This window comes from Felis catus, chromosome D1, assembly GCF_018350175.1.
Source record: "Felis catus isolate Fca126 chromosome D1, F.catus_Fca126_mat1.0, whole genome shotgun sequence".
Classification (NCBI taxonomy): domain Eukaryota; kingdom Metazoa; phylum Chordata; class Mammalia; order Carnivora; family Felidae; genus Felis; species Felis catus.
The window spans coordinates 114,393,315-114,406,804 of record NC_058377.1 but is presented as its reverse complement, the minus strand read 5'-3'; positions in this window follow the sequence as shown (position 1 = coordinate 114,406,804).

The following is a 13,490-nucleotide window of genomic DNA, read 5'->3' as shown; positions in this document are numbered from 1 at the left end:
GCCGCCGGACTACCCATATATGTACCCTCCACTTGGACTACGTCCCATGGCACCACTGGTGACAATTTGAGGAATTGGGATGCCAGTGCATGACACACATCCCCAGCGCTCAAGTTCCCCTTGGCAGGGATTTTATCCATGTGCTCATCAAATAGATGAGCAACTCAATCCTAGAATCCCATTTTGAGAGTGTTTTCTGGGGCCACTTCTGGTAGCAATTACTGTATCAGTCAGGGTCCCAGCAAGAAACAGATGGCATGCTCAGAAAGATAATTGGAGGGATTTTAATAAATGAACTAGTTACAAAAGAGAGGCAGAGTTAAGTGAAGGAGTGAGTCATGGTGAGGGAGCCCTAAGCAGGGAAAGAGGCTTCCTTGGCAGAAGGTGTGGCTTTTGCACAGGAATGAAGTCCTCTGAACCCCAGGCCTGGGGGAGGGGTCTGGGGAAATAAATACTCTGATCTCTTCACTTCCCCCCACACTCATCTCCTGGTGCCCCCATTAACCCAACCGGTGGAGGTCAACTTCCTGCAGCACAAAAAAAAATCAGAGAAAGGTGGAGACTGTCCTACACGTGCATCTAAATATCAGCACTAACCAGAGGATGGAGTTTTGTCAAGTAGAAAAGACTTAGAAATAAAACCTTTTAAAGATTGTTAAACACAAATTATAAAACTTTATTGAAAGATATTAAAGAATACCTGAATAGGTTAAGAACTATATACCACATTCATGGATAGGAGTGCTCAGTACCAGAAATCTGTCAATTCTCCCTCAAATTGCCCTACAAAAGAAATTCTCATTAAAATCCCAAAAGAGTGTTTTCAAAAGAAATGTAACAAGCTGATTCTAAAATGTGTATGGAAGAACAAAAGCTGAATAATAGCCAGAACATTCTAGAAGAAGGAAGAAAAGGAGGAAGAGATGGAAAGGAACTGTCCTATGAGATGTCAAAATGTATTGTAAAACTAGCAATTGAGGTTTTGATGTTGATACGGAGATAGACAGATTCATTGATGGAACAGAATATGGAAATGATTTACAAGCGTGCTGTCCTGGCTGAATAGTTGGGAAAGGAAACTTTTTTCAATAAATTTATTAAAACAATTGGCTGTACTTGGGAAACATTTAAATTGGACCCCTATCTAGGGCGCCTGGGTGGCGCAGTCGGTTAAGCGTCCGACTTCAGCCAGGTCACGATCTCGCGGTCCGTGAGTTCAAGCCCCGCGTCAGGCTCTGGGCTGATGGCTCAGAGCCTGGAGCCTGTTTCCGATTCTGTGTCTCCCTCTCTCTCTGCCCCTCCCCCGTTCATGCTTTGTCTCTCTCTGTCCCAAAAATAAATAAACGTTGAAAAAAAATAAATTGGACCCCTATCTCATGCCAAACAAAAAAGCAATTCCTGGCTTTGATGGAATTGATCCAATAGACACCAGAGGAATCCAACATCTTTGTCATGTTTGCAAAGGAAAAGTCAGGACAAGCCATCACCTCGGCTCTGATCCGTCTAGGGAAATTTGAGCAAGAGTGGAGGAGTTGGGAGGTGGTGTGGACAGTGAGAGGGGGGCTACTTAGGAAATCAAACATGAGACCAAGGTGGTCAGCAGGCCAAGCAAGCTGACAATCAGGATACGGACTAGATGTCCTTGAGAAGGGCACAGGGTGCTGGTGGGTGGAAATGAGAGTGAGGTGGGAAAGGGGGTTTTCAAACCTGGAGTGGGGCTTTAGGTGGAATTAATGAGCCGCCGTCATGGGGCTTTAGTGAGTGGAGCAGGGGCCACAGAACTGGGCAGAGAACGTGCCTGGTGCAGGGGAAGCAAAGGCAGACTATTCCTGGGCTAAGTGTAGGTGGTACAGGGAACTCTAATTTAAACACTGGTTCCTTTGACTGATTGCTTGCGGTGTCTCAGAGATCCAGTGCTGACATTCTGAGCCCTGCCGCTGTGTCCCCTGAGTAGTGTCACTGCCTGTGACTGTGGGACCCAAGAAATTTAACAAAAATCCCCTACCCCTGGACAAGCAGAGCAAGACTAACTCCATTTTGTGCTACACCCACCATCTCATGTATAACCCCACTATGACCTAAGACACTCCCCCACCCTAGTCGAGCCGCTGAGCACCCCCTTACTGGAAACCGGCTCATTTAGGAATGCGGAACCCCTAACCGCCAAAAAATGTAAACCCTGCCTTTTGCTCGCCAAACTTGCGCGCCAATTCTGACCAGAGTGATAGGCTAGTTCAAACAGTTAGTGTAGGGTAAATTGTAATTCAATTGGCCATCTGCGTGTGGACTGACATGAATGTGCAACTTTCTGTGTGTGTTACAATCTCATTGGCCACTGGCCCCCAAAAAACTGCTACGCCCCTTAACCTAGGGGTCCAAGTCCCTGCTCCGCTGTGTCGGGTATACTTGGGCCCAAGCTCGAGCTTGCACATAAACCCTCGTGCGTTTGCATCGGTATCGGCTCCTTGGTGGTCTCTCGGATTCGAAATCGGGGGCATTACAGTGACATCAGTGCTGCCAGTCCATTTCCACATTGTCATGGGATTCCACTCTCCTGACCTCTCCATCCAGGTTCCAATGGCACACACAGGTCTCAGTATCCATGGTGTTCATGGGGTGCCCTAATGTACCTGGGAGCCCCACACAGGCTTTCTGTATGTCTTGGGTGGGGTTCTTGAGACATAATAATGTCAGAATAACATTTTGAGTGCTCAGTCTCTACCCTATTGTTCTGTACATTTCCCATCTATTGTCTCGTTAATTTCCAAAACAATCTTTTGGAGGACATGTTTTTCTTATCTGTGTGGAAGGTCAGGATAACAAGTGAAGGATGAAAACGTTTATAATGTCTTCCACCAGCAACTAACTAGTGCCTGCAACATATAAATACCTCCCGTAAGTCACCGAATCCCATGAAATGAAAAGGGAGACCAGAGAGATGAGCCCTGAATGAACTGGAAGCCCCAAGCTTGGATAGGCCCCGTGGAGTGCTCAGCTCACTGCCGACAAGAGAAACAACGTGACCTTGGCCAGAAGAGCCACGATTTGCGATTAGCGAGGAGGGGCCGCAGGTCCAGCTGAGGATTGGGTCGGGAAGCTCCTGCCTGGCTGCCGGGAGCGGCAGCGCACACTGGTGGAGGCTCCCTGAAGGGGCAGAGCAGCCGAGCTCAGGAAACGCTGCCCGTGAGCCGTCCCCGGAGGACGTGTTCTGGAAACCCTCACGCTGACCCACAAGCGAACCCGCCCGGGCTGTCTGTTGCACGGCTGTGTGGCAGAAGTTGGCAACCTCATTGTGCACCTTTGGAGGAACAAATAAACAAAATATGAAGGAAATACACATAGGATACTACGCGATAGGGACAGACAATAAAGTCGGCGTCCACAGAACAGCTTGTGTGCGCTTCGTAAATCCACTCAAATGTTGTAGGCAGCACTTTTAAGACACTAGCCAGGGCAGCGGTCCTGGTGACACAGGAAACAAGGTGATCCCCGTGACTGCCTCAGCTCACCGCGGAGAGAGCTTCCGGTCTGCCCGGCAGGGAGGGGCAGCCGGGCAGAGACCAGAGGCAGCCAGGAGACCGGGCACTGGTGCTGTGGGGTGCAGGGGGCAGGGGCCCCACACAGAGAAAGAGCGATGGTGTCTGTAGAGAACCGCCCGACAGATCAGCGAACACATGGGGTAAAGCTGCCCAAGGCTGCGGAAAGAACCACTTGTAAGAACTACGGAGTAATACCACGAGCCCCCCCCACCCCAGCACCCCTGGAGCCTGGACCACTCCTATTCCCACCAGTCGGAGCAAAATTCACATGACGGACAGGACACTGAGTGGACCACTCAGCATGGTCTGCCTTAACATCTCCAGGGATAAAGTCGATCGTTTTTAAATGACAAAGAGACAGACATATCAAGAGGACATAAAGATCCTAAGAGTTTATACATCCAGTTACAGGGCGTCAGAACACTTAGAACAAAACATGACCGCAAGGAGAGCTGGAGGTCCCACGCCCTCCCTCAACGTTCAGCAGGATGGATGGGAACTTAATAAGAGTGTAAAAGACCCAAACGACACGGTCAAACACATGGTGGACATTTTCAGAAAACTCCAACAACAGCAAAACACAGTTTTAAGTGCTCACTGAACACTTACCAACATAGACCATATTTGAAGCTGGGAAACAGTCTAAAAGATTCAAATCATACAAATTATATTCTTTGACCAAAAGAGAATTAAATTGGAAATCGATATTAAAAATATATCTAGAAAATCCCCCCCAAATACCTGGAAACTAAATAGCCCATGTATCAAAGAAGATATTAAAAGGAAGGGTAGTGTTTTGAACTGAGTGAAGATTAAAAACAACACACCATGTTTTGTGGGATACAGCTAACATAGTACGTGGGGAAAATCCATGCCTATGTTAGAGAAGAAGGAAGGCTGAAATCACTGACATCAGCTGTATTTCTTTTAATTTTTTAACGTTTATTTAATTTTGAGACACAGAGAGACAGAGTGCCAGCAGGGGAGGGGCAGAGAGAGAGGGAGACACAGAATCCAAAGCAGGCTCCAGGCTCTGAGCTGTCAGCACAGAGCCCAATACAGGGCTCGAACCCACGAACAGTGAGATCATGACCTGAGCCAAAGTCGGATGTCCAACAGACTGAGCCACCCAGGCGCCCCATCAGCTTTCACCTTTAGACACGAGAAAAAGAAGAGTGAATTAAATTCTAAGTAAGCAGGGAACAAGGAAAAAATAAAGTCATTAAATAAATCAATGGCATAGAAAACAGAAAGACCACAGAGAAAAGCAGTAGGAACAAAAGCTAATTTTTTTAGAACACCAATAAAATTGATCAACCTCTGGGCAGACTGATAAGGAAAAACAGAGAGAAGACACAAATTGCCAATTCCAGGAATGAGAAAGTTGGCATCACTACAAATTCTACACATACCAGAAGAATAATAAAGGGCCAAAGCAATCCTGAGAAAGAACAAAGCAGGAGGCACCACACTCCCAGATCTCAAACCATCCTACAAATCTATAGTCATCCACACAGTATGGTGCTGGCACAAAACCAGACACAGGGGCCAGTGGAACAGAACAGAGAGCCCAGAAGTAAAAACCCACACTTACAGGGTCTATTCATCTTTGACAAGGAGGCAATCATACACAGTGGGGAGAGGACAGTCTCTTCAGTAAATGGAGCCACATGCAAAAGAATGAAACTGGGCCACCTTCTCACACCTTACCCGAAAAAAGTCCAAAGTGGATTAAAGATTTAAGCATAAGACCTAAAGCCATAGAATTCCTAAAAGAAAATAGAGGCAGTACGGGGCGCCTGGTTGGCTCAGTCGGTTAAGCGTCCGACTTCAGCTCAGGTCATGATGAGTTCGAGCCCCACGTTGGGCTCTGTGCTGACAGCTCAGAGCCTGGAACCTGCTTCATATTCTGTGTCTCCCTGTCTCTCTACCCCTCCCCTACTCGTGCTCTCTCTCTGTCTCAAAAATAAATAAAAACATTAAAAAAATTTTTTTTGGAAAATAGAGGTAGTAAACTCTTGGACATCAGTTCCAGCAAAATTTTTGGACACGTCTCCTCAGGCAAGGACAACACAAATGAAATAGCAGGGCTACGTCAAACCAAAGGCCTCTGCATAGCAAAGGAAAACCATCAACACAATGAAAAGGCAATCTACTGAATGGGGGACGATATTTGCAAATTATATGTCCCACGAGGGGTTACTATTTAAAATATATAAAGAATTCATACACCTCAACATCAAAACAGACGATCCAACTGGAAAATGAGCAGAGGACCCGAGTAGACACTTTTCCAAAGAACACTTCCAGATGTCCAGCAGACACGTGAAAAGATGCTCAACATCACTCATCATCAGGGAAATACAAGGCAAAACCACTGTGAGACTTCACCTGACACCTGTCAGAATGACTCGTGTCAAAAAGACAAGAACTAGGTGTTGGCGAGGACGTGAAGGGGGAGTCCTCCAAAATAAATAATAAAACATTAAAAAAAGTTAACAAAAGGATGAGATCTGGCCCTTTGCATCAGTGGCCCCAGAGAGTATTATGCTAAGTGAAAGAAATCAGAGAAAGACAAATACTATACGATTTCATTTACACGTGGAACCTAAAAACAAGACAAATGAACAAACAAAACAAAACAGTAACAGATTCATAGATACAGAGCACAGTCTGGTGGCTTCCACGGGTGGGGACGTAATGCATGGGATAGGAAAGACAGTCATAACTCTGTGTGACAACACGTAGTAGCTGCACTTTACTGTGGTGACAGCATCATATGCAACTGTCAGATCACTATGTTGTGCATCCGAAACTAGTACAATATTATCTGTCAACGATGTTTCCATTTATTGGTTTATTTATTTATTTACTTTTAAATGTTTATTTATATTTGAGAGAGAGAGAGAGAGACAGAGCACGAGTGGGGGAGGGACAGAGAGAGAGGGAGACACAGAATCCGAAGCAAGATCTAGGCTCTGAGCTGTCAGCACAGAGCCCTATGTGGGGCTCGAACACACGAACTGGGAGATCCTGACCTGAGCCAAAGTCGGATGCTTAACCAACTGAGCCACCCAGGCACTTAACTATGCTTCAATTTAAAAAAAGAACAATGAGGGAATGTTGTGAACGACTTCACTTGAGTTACATGAAAGAGAACGTAATGGAAAAAATCCTTAAGAGACAAGCATCATCAAAGCTCGCTGGAGAAAAAAACATAACGCAAGCAGTTCTTTATTAAAGAAGTTAAAAGCCTTTCCACGAAGAAAACTCCAGACTGAAATGGCTTTGCTGGCGAATTCTACAAATATCTGAGAAAGGAATAATCTCAATGCCACACAAACTCCTCCAGAAAACAGAAGAAGCGCTGCTCGGCTGATTCTGTGAGGCCAGCATCGTGGTGGCACTGAAATCGGATGGAGACATCCCAGGAAAACTCAAACCAGCATCCCTTGCGACCAAGACGCAAAATTCTTAACAAAATGTTTAGTAAATTGAACCGGCCCACTTGTAGAAAGGATGAGACATCGTGACAACATGGTGTTTATCCCAGGAACACAAGGGCGGTTTAACATCGGGAAACCGTCCTGTGAAGTACCTTCCTGTATTCATAGACTGAAAAAGAAACGCCAGATGAGCATCCGAGTAGTCAGAAAAAGTGTCTGACAAAACCCCAAATCCATCCTAGATGTTAACTTTCTGCAAGACAGGAGTAGGGGGCACCTCCAATGGTGACGGGGCATCAGTAAAGTGGGCGCTGCAGACAGGGACCGGGGGCTCTCCTGCAAGCCGCAGAACCAGGCGAGGGTGCCCACTCTCGCCACTTCTGTTCAACCTTGTGTAGAGGCTGCAGCCAGGCCAGTCAGACAACAAAACGAAACAAGGGGCATCCAGGTGAGATGTCTACTTATAGACGGAACGGGTGTCCCCATGACGCACGTGTGGCACGTCTGTGGTGGGCCCGGGGCCTCGGCTACCCTGTTCGGTTTCGTTCACTCTGTGAGAATGAAGGCTTTCTCATGTTCAGTTTTGGGGGTTTCTCTTCTGTTGTCCTCAAGCCCCGAGATTCTTCCGCCGGCCGCGTCCAGTCTCCCGATGACCCCACAAGGACAGTCTTTGTTTCTATCACGCTGTGGTGGATCCCGACGTCTCCTGCCCATTGTCTCAGGACTTCCTTCTCTCTGCTCACCTTGGCCCTCTGTTCCTGCGTGTGGTCGGCTGCATCCATTGGAGCCCTGAGCGTATTCATCCCAGTAGTTTGACCTCCGGGTCTGCCAGCCCCGGTAGCCCTGATGAACTGGCCACATCTGCTGCTGCCCTGTGTCTTCGAGAAGCTGCTGCGACTGGGCTGGGGGTGAGGTGGCAGTGAGGTGGCGGTGGGGTGGCAGCCCAGGGTGGCCGTGTCCTAGGTGCAGCGAGTGGGGGTCAGTCTCAGGTGAGCAGGCCCCCTGGGCTTTGACCTTCATGGGTGCTTCTCAGCCTTCCCCACGCCTGCAGCGGCCGGAGTCGGGCACACCCCTTCCTGCGGTCGGTTAGGCTCTGGTTCACTCGTGTCCCTGACGGTGGTCTTGTGAGCAGGCCCATCAGGCCCTGGAGGATCCCCACCGCTGGCCTGGGGCCCTTCCGACACCAATCATTCTCCCCAGCGTCCACTGTGGGAGCCCGGGAGCTCCAGGTGGGGATCCCACAGTGGGGTGGCCTCCTCCCTGACCGCTGGGCCCCGGAGCCTCGTCTCCCAGGCTGGTGCACGCAGACCTCCTGCTGTGGGTCACCTGGACAACTGGCCTGTGCTGCGGCCACGCTGCACCCTTTGACCTCACTCCTCTTAGGGACCACGGGAGAGCTGCTGGTGTCCGTGTGTTCAGCTCTTCCACGATGCGGAAGCAGCGGGGACTCCTAAGCTCCTTACGTGCCAGACCAGAAACTAGTGGTTGGTTCATGAATTTTTCGCAAAAACACCAAGGCAATTCATTGGAAAAAGGATGGTGTTTTCTCAAACGCTGCTGGATATCCTCAACGACTCGGATATCCCTACGCAAAACAATGAACCTTGATCCACATCTGGCACCATTTAGCAAAAGTTAACGAAAAATGAATCAGAGATCTATGTGTAAATGGGAAAATACAAATCTTCCTCAAGAAAACAGGAGAAAACCTTTGTGATCTTGACTAAGTAAAGATTTTCTAGATACAATAGCAAAGCCCAGTGCATAAGAGAAAACGCTGATGAACTGGATGTCATTAAATTGAATGGCTTTGCTCTCCAAAGTTAAGAAAATAAAAAGACAAGCCACAGGCCAAGAGAAAACACTTGCAAATCATATATCTGATAACAGATCCGTATGTGGCATATATCAAGAACTTTTTAACACGATAAAAAGAAAATGACCCAATTAAATATGGGCAAAACAGGGGCACCCAGGTGGCTCATTCGGTTGAGAATCCAACTCTGGATTTCAGCTCAGGTCATGATCTCACAGTTTGTGGGTTCAAGCCCTGTGTCGGGCTCTGTGCTGACAGTTTGGAGCCTGGAGCCTGCTTCAGATTCTGTGTCTCCTTCGCTCTCTGCTCTTCCTCTGCTTGCACTCTGTCTCTCAAAAACAAATAAACATTAAAAAAAAAAAAAGATTCTCTCTCCCTCTCTGTCCTTCCCCAACTTGTGCACACGCTCCCTCTCTCTCTCAAAAAAAAAAAAATGGGCAAAACATTTGAACAGACACTTCATCCAAGAAGCTATATGGGTGGCAAGTAAGCATGTGAAAAACCTGTCAGCATGTTAGACACCGGGGAGATGCAAGTTAAAACCTGCAGAGCAATGCCACTGCGCACCTATTAGGAAAAGATTGACCCTACCAGTTCCAGCGAGGGTTCAGAGGCCTGGCCAAGACCCCCGAGCTTGCCTGGCAGGGGCAATACGGTGTGGATCTGGGAAGGCGGTTCAGCAGTTTCTTGGAAGGCTAAGCGAATTCCTACCGTCAGATTCCACCCCCAGGTCCTTCTCTGAGAGGAACCAAGGCACATGTCTGTACAAAGAATGCTTACATGGCATCCACAACGGGACTCAACCCAAATGTCCATCAACCTGTGAGTAGATAGACAGTGGCGCACCCATCCCCCCAGGCTCCTATGTTGGGGTTCTGACCCCCCACCCAGGACATGCCTGTATCTGGAGATGGGGCTTTACAGGGGTGATTGAGGAAATGTGGTCACCAGGGTGTGTCCTGGTCCCATGTGACTGGGGTCCTCGTAAGAAGAGGGAATCAGGACACAGACACACACAGAGGGACGACCCCGTGAGGACACAGGGAGAGGACGGCTGTCTACATACAAGGAGAGAGGCTTTGGGAGGCCCCAGTCCCGCCCACGCCTGTACCTCGGGCTCCAGCCTCCAGGACTGGGGGACGATGAAGGTTGTATGAGCCTCCCCATCTTCGGGACTTTGTCACCGTCGCCCCAGGACACTCGCCCACCTCCTATCATTCCTGATATTTCCACGCCCTGGTTATTCCGGCCCCTGCGTGGCTCAGTGAAATAACGCACCTCTGCCTTCTACCCAGACTCTAGCCCTGCTGCATACTTGTTCTGGCTGCTTCTTCTCTGACTGCGTATCGGCGGGAAAGCCTGCGGGGAGCGCATGCTGTCTCCCCACCAGGGAAGCAGCGCTAGGGTGCCTGATACTCAGTCCTCGAAGCACTGACACGCTACCCCCCAGGGTCTGCACTCAGGTTGGCAGATGGCTATCATTCCACTGCTCCCAGAGCAGGGGCCTCCCCCGAAATCACTAGCCACAGATAGGGTCCCGCACCTCCCAGGGCGCCAGAACGCGTCTCTTTTCTATGGGAAGAAGTGACCCACAACGTTCCAGAAAGGGACGGAAGGCCTGGCCACGCTCAGGCGAATCCCCCAGCGAGCACACAGGAGGCAGGTGCGCCCCAGCGCGACCCGAAGGAAGCACAGTGTTTCCAGGCATCCGTCCCAGGAGGGCAGAGGCGTTTCGGGCCAGATTAAAGACAGGAAAAGACCAGCAAGGTGAGAAACTACAAACAGGACTTTTAAGACATGCACAATAAAGCTTTTCTGCGGTGAAAACTGCCAGGCCCAGGGAAAGCACTGCTCAGCTGGAGCGCGCCTAGTAAGCCTCCCCGGCCCCGCCCCGGCCCCGCCCCCCGGCCCCACCCCCACAGACCCGCCCTTCCCGCCCCGCCCCCATAGGCCCCGCCTACAGCCCCGCCCTCCCCGGCCCCGTCCCATAGCCCCAGCCCCATCGGCCCCGCCCCCTCCGGCCCCGCCCTTCCAGGCCCCGCCCCATCACCCCTCCCTCCTCGGATCTGGCCCTGGGTCCATCCCTCCTCGGACCCGCCCCTCAGTCCCTCCCTCCTCGGTCCCTCCCTCCCCGGTCCCGCCCCTCGGCCCCGCCTTCCTCCGCTCCGCTGTCCCAGCGCGGTAGCAGGTGGCCCGCCCCGGGTTGGGTCCAGTTCCGCCGGGAGCGGGAGGAGGAAGGAAGGCGGCACACTCCTAACTTGAGCCTGCTCGCTCGTCCCCCGGCCTCTGTGCGTGTGCAAACCAGGACACAGGCGTCGCTCCCCGGCGGGGTCCGAGGGCAGCGGGTCAGACTTGACCCAGGCTTACCACTCGAAGGCAGAGCTGCACAGGTGGGCAGGCCGCACCCCTCCACCGCCTGTTCCTGCTTCTGCCCCGGAAGAAGAGGCTGGGCTCCCTTCTGAGGATGCGGAACGTGACCCGGCAAGAAGATGTGAAACCAGTGGCCGGGGAACGTGGCCCTGGATTTGGGCCGTGGCCCCGGTGTTGGAAGAAGGCAAGGGCAGATTCTTAGCAGTCCCTTGTTCCGTGTTCAGCGTCCTCCACATCCACCGCCCCCACCTGCCTTGTCCTGCTCTGGGTCACCCGCTTCCCCGCCCCTCCCCCGGTTCACACACCCTAGGGCCCACCCACTGCAACAGCACAACCTGATGGCTGTCAGGGCGTCCAGAACACCCCCAGCCCATACAGACGCCCTGCGCCCCCTTCCTAGTCACCCCCCGCCCGGCCCCTGGCACAACCTCCCTTTGTGGCGGGGGTCAGCGTCCGTCCTTTTTAAGGCTGAGCGACAGTCCCGTGTGCCGATGGACCGCGTCTTACTTATCCGTTCACCTGTCCACGGACCCTCGGGCTGCCTCCGCCTTTTCCCTGTTGTGAGTCATGGGTGGTGAACAGAGACGTGCAGGGGCCTCTGAGCTCCCGCCTTCACTCCCGCTTCATACTTTTTGCTGGCCAGCCACTCCCTGCACAGAGACAGCGTTTTGCTTACCCATTTCTTCCACCAGCTGCCTTTGTGAATAATGCCACTGTGGACATTGTGAGGTTTTATGTGGACGTGTTTTCATTTTTCTTGGTTATTCCAACACCACGTTCCCACCCTCTCCCCAAGCAGTCCTCTGGCACCAGCTGGGTGTCCTACGAATCCCACTCAATTCTGGCCCCGTCTATCTGGAGACAGCGTCAGCCCCACAGGCAACGGCTCAGCCCCACAAGGCGGCCCCCGCTTCATGCGGTCACTCTGCTTCTGCCCCACCGGCCGGAAATCGGAGGTTCCCACGACTGTCCTTGGGTTTGATTAGTTTGCTGGTGCGGCTCACGGGACTCAGGAAACCAGTTTACTCACTAGATTACTGGCTGATCACAAAGGATATTAAAGGGAGCAGATAAAAGCCAGACGGAGAGATGCACGGGTGAGGTCTGCGGGGAGGCGCCGGGGCTTTCATGCGGGCCGAGCCACACACCCAAATCTCTGTGTTCATCCCCCTGATCCCTCCGCCTGCAAGTCCCTATCCACCACCTGCTGCCTAGAATACATCTATTCGTCCATCGAGACCCGCTCTATGTCACCTCCTGTGTTAAGACTCTGTTCACACTCCTGGGCAGCTTCACCCGCTCCCTGGGACCTGGGCTCAGGCCAACAGGGAAACGGAGGTCAGGGAATCTGAGCACCTTACCCAAGACCACACGAAGAGTGGGGGAGGGGGTTGAGTGGGTGAGTTTGTACAAGAGAGATGTCCCGCATGACGAGGCTACACAGGGGCCCGGCTCTCCCTTCCCTGATAGCGTAGGATGGGTGTGCCCGGGGCGGACACACACAAAGCCTTCCAGGACAGGAGGCAGAGTCAGCAGGTAAATAGCTGCGTGAGAATGGCCTTTCTAGAGAATCTGCTAAATCCCAAATTCCTATAAATAGCAGCTCTTTGCAAAACATTGGGTGTTAATTTTCAAAGTGTTAACTCATTCAGAGATGTTTCAAGGGGCAAGTTTCAAATAACAGAATCTCTGGGAACAGCACTGGGTTGTAACGGAGGCTGGGTTTGTATGTGTTTATGTTTGTTTTTAAAGTTTTAATTTACTTATTTAAGTGATCTCCATACCCAGCTTGGGGCTCGAACTCATGACCCTGAGATCAAGAGCCGTATGCTCTTCCTACTGAGCCAGCCAGGTGCCCCATCGTTTTTAATTTATTTCTAACGTATCATCCAGACGGAGCTGAACTTTCTGGCCGGCTCTGTCCCGTGGATCTGCTGTGTGTCCCCACCCGGCTGGAGGGAGGGTGGTCTTGTGAGCGCCGGCCTCCCTTCCGGCTCCTTCCCCACCCACCCCCAGCACACACACCCCAGCCCCTCACTCCCAACCTGTCCTCACCTTCACCCCTCACCACCCCAGCCCCCTTGCCTCTGACTCCAGCCCCTCCTCTGCACCTGAAGGCCTGCCTCTCTATGGTGGCCTCTTCCAGCCCTCTCTCCTTTTCCTTATTTTCACTCTCAGGACAGACTTCAGGAAAACAGGCTCTTCCCGATGGTAACTCCGAGTTTTCTCCTTGTGGGGACCATGCAACCAGCTAATGCCAGAGTGCCGTTCAATGGAGTAATTGTTACAGATGTTACCGGCTTTATCCGACACTTCCCG